We start from the raw sequence: 4,039 nt of genomic DNA, 5'->3' as shown, positions 1-4,039 counted from the left end.
TATTGTTTAATTTCTTTTTCTTTTTCACAAAATATATGTTAAGCGTCATTAATAAAAAGTANTCGCAAATTATTAAAAATAATCTTGATGGCCCTATACTATTCCACCAGACGCAAGTATTAAAGAATGAAATTAGTGTTGCTTCATATATATATAGTCGGGGTAAGAAACTTCTTGTTTTGAATTTTATTGTTAGTTCTTGCATATATTATACTAATTACTTATATGCTTACTTATTAGCTTGTAAAGAACGAACTAATCACTTTCGATAAATCTTATTTAGTAACGCAACCTTTTTATTAAGTTCTTATTAAATGTTGCAAATTTTATTTCCATCTTACATTCATGACCGTAAGTCATATGAAATACATAAACTAAATAGTAAACATTGAAATTATTAGTTTATTTAATATACAAGTTCAATTTGCTTAGCTTGCTATTGACGTATTTTTCTAATATAATAAATTCCCTTGGTAATTGGTAGGTTTACATTATAGGTTTTGATTCTTAAGCTTAATTATATATGTAATTTGAGAAGAATATTACTGTAAAAAGTGGTTTTAAATAAGGCAATACACGAAGTATTAGAATAGTAAACGATTTTAGCGATTGAAAAAATTGGTTGCTAATAGTGATCGATTTAGTGACTGATATAGAATTTTTAGGACCAAAAAAATATTGGTTGGTAAATCGGTCGCTCAATTACATTCAGCGACCGACAAAATCGGTTACTAATAACAATCGAATTAGTGACTGATAAAGTTTTAATACAACCAGAATAAAGTTGGTCACTAAAATCGGTCGCTATTTTTTAATTTAGCGACCGAATTAGCAATCAAAACAGAAAGTAACGTCTTTGAAACTGTTGGTCACAAAATTGGTTGCTATTTTTATTTTAGCAACTGATTTTGCAACTGATAGTGAAATAGGGTGAATAATTGTTTGGTCGCTAATTCGGTCGCTAAATAACTGGTCACTAAATCGGTTGCTAATTGTTAAGTTAGCAACTGATTTTAGTGACCCATAAAATCAGTCACTAATAGCCACCGAATTAGCGACCGATTAGTTTTATACAACAAAAATAAAATTGGTCACTAAAATCGGCTGCTATTTTTCAATTTAGTGACCGAATTAGCAACCAAAACAAAGGAAAGAATGTCCTTGGGACTCTTGGTCACAAAATCGATTGCTATTTTTAAATGTAGCAACTGATTTTGCAACCGATCAATAAGTAAATAAAAAAATTGGTTGGTTACTAATTCGGTTACTAAATCAGTTAGCGACTGTCGACCAATTTTATAAACTAACCAGTCACAAAATCGGTCGCTAATTTTAAAAAAAAAGAGGAAGTATAGGGAGCCAATTGAGTATATGTGTGTACAATGGGGGTATAGAGATGTTCGATTCAGTAGGATATCAGATGTTTATTATCCCTAGTACTCGGATGGTTATTCTAGATAGTATGGGTGTATTGTGTTTGAGAAATTAGTAGTATTTTATCCTGGATATTTATTTTTTAACTCATATTGGACCAAATAAATATCCCATTGTACACATTGTACAAATATTCCATTGGCTCCCTAGCGGGATTAAAAAAAAAAATATGCGAGTTACCCTCGTTAGTACCCCCTCCCTCGTTTCATCCCAATTCACCTATTACATTTTATCTCAGAAATTAAACCCTAATTCGTGCCTTCTCTATTTCTCCTCAGTTCACCCCACTGCCGCCGCGCCGTCTTCGCTCTACTGCCGCCGCGTCCGTTGTCTCTCCGTCACACTCGCGTCGCCGTCATACTGTCACACTCGCGTCGCCGTCGCTCTGTCCTTCAGTTACTCTCTCTCTCTTTCTCTTTGCTCAGTTTCATTCATTCTATTTGGTTTTCCCCCACTGACTTGTAACTAGTCTATGGTACTGCATATTTGATATTTGGTTATGCTCAATGTGGTTATGTCACAATAATAGCTTTAACCTAAGAGTAGTGGCTTTATCATAACTTTTTGCATTCTGTATATCTGCCACACTGATTCAAAATTGGTTTCCTAAACATATGGATTGAGATATTTCTTTTTTGCTGAGTCAATTACATATATGAGTTGGAATTTTATTTCTAAGTAGTTTTGAGTACTTTTCAACTAATTGTTTTATACACGTATAGCTTGAGGTGCCAAAGGAACTAGTACAACCATCCCAGCTAGAAGACTTAAAAAAGGAGCGCATTTTGGAAAAGTTCTAAAACAGATGTTACAAAGCTTCATGATGAGAAAACTGGGAACACTCAACGTCGTCTTGCAAATGGAATTTCTATTAACTATGAGGTATATTGTGCAAGTTTGTTATGTAGTTACTACCTTATTTTCCTTTTACACACTAATGTAATCAAATCATGGGTTCCTAATGCTATGACTTTATGGTGTTGCATCATTTTGTTCTTTCCTACAATAATAATTATAAGAAGAAAAAATAGGTTTTAGTTTTTCATTATGGTTGTATTGCCATTTAATTTTCAACTGATATATAGGCATAGTAATATCGAGTGTTTTGAGATTACCATGAGAACTCAGGTTTTGTACTGCTTAAGAGGACTGATTTTTTTTATAATTAATTAATTAATACTTTCTATTGTCACAGATATCAAAAACAGAAATACAAAGTGGGGTGATGTGGTTGATTGTCGGTGGAAGACGAGCCGCTGAGAGTTCTGAATCAAGAGGATTCGTGATTCTGGGTGTTAGGACACTTAGTGAGGGAGGTCGTGTTGGAAATTTCTCAAGGGAGCAAGTAAATATTTGAACTAAGTTATATCTATGAACTTTAATGTTTGGAATATATTTCTATTTTGACATGACTCACAAGAAAACTGCATGTGTCCTCATTAAACAAGCAATTTTATCCTTTGTTATTCTTATCTATCTTGTTGCTTCTGGTGACTCTTGGTAAGTTTGTTAACATTTTCTTTAACTAATTATTTTGATTCTTTCTTTTGAACTTTGTTGCTAAGGTATAAAGGCTCTAGGATGATGATAGACCATTATTGTTAGCATCTTGGATTTTTTTCATGTTTGACATTTGATTTGAAAGATGTCGTTATTATATTTCTCTTTTTGATTATTTTGAATTTAAATTATCTAAGAAGAAGGGTCATATTGTAACTTGGACTCAAGAGGTAAAAATTTATTCTCCCTATTGCATTTTTTTCTTATTGTTTAATAATAGTTCTTTTTATGCTTATGAATTTATTTGCATTTGAATATTGTCTTATGCTTGTCTTATTCTGAATATTTCCTTCTTGCAGCTATTGATTCATTAGAGAAAATGAGTGAGGAAAGCAAAAAAATATACCAATTTTTGGTGTGGTACCCTTGAAAGAGGCTCGAGTTATACCAGAGTGTACAAGCTGAAATAGATACAGTTGCTTGGTCTAAGCAGATATTGAATAGAGCATAGTTATATTTTTCATGAATTATTTTTACTATGTTTTAGCTTAGATTGTGGATCATAAATTTGATATATTTAGGAATTTTCAATATTTTAAATTCTATATTTCTATGTAGACAATGTGAATGTTTTGGTATTTATTTGGAAAATTAATCTATGCTTGATTTTTTTATATTTTGTGGAGATATGATTATTTATGAAAATTAAGTTTTAATAGTGGTAAATGTGAAATTATTAAAAATCTATAATTATAAAATTAGGAACAACAACTGATTTAGTGACCGATTTAGATTTTTAGTTCAGGAATTAGCGACCAATTTAGTGATCGATTTTATATTTTCAAATAAGGTATTGGCGACCGATTTAGCGACCGATTTCATGGCGACCGATTTAGCGACCGAAAAAGTTGGTCGCCATTTAGCAACCGATTTACTCAGCGACCGATTTAGCGAGGAATTTGGTCACCATTTAGTGAACGATTATGTTAGCGACCAATTTAGCGACCAATACTCTTTGGTGAAGGTTTGGTGGCCTTGTTAAAAAATCGGTTGCTAAAATCGGTCGCTTCGGTCGCTATTTTCTAATTAGCAACCAAGGTTTTAG

At 32.2% G+C, this 4,039-nt stretch overlaps 1 long non-coding RNA gene across 1 annotated transcript; it reads left to right on the top strand.

The window, feature by feature from the left end:
- The first annotated feature begins 1,676 nt into the window (after positions 1-1,676).
- On the top strand, positions 1,677-3,547 carry LOC110281081 (uncharacterized). Its single transcript, XR_002375570.2, has 4 exons — positions 1,677-1,829; positions 2,157-2,316; positions 2,630-2,779; positions 3,294-3,547. It is a non-coding gene; the product is annotated as an uncharacterized LOC110281081 (long non-coding RNA).
- Positions 3,548-4,039: the final 492 nt, after the last annotated feature.

Source organism: Arachis duranensis, chromosome 5 (assembly GCF_000817695.3).
Source record: "Arachis duranensis cultivar V14167 chromosome 5, aradu.V14167.gnm2.J7QH, whole genome shotgun sequence".
Taxonomy (NCBI): Eukaryota; Viridiplantae; Streptophyta; class Magnoliopsida; order Fabales; family Fabaceae; genus Arachis; species Arachis duranensis.
Note: the sequence above shows the minus strand (reverse complement) of the source record. Positions and strands in the feature narration are given on the sequence as shown.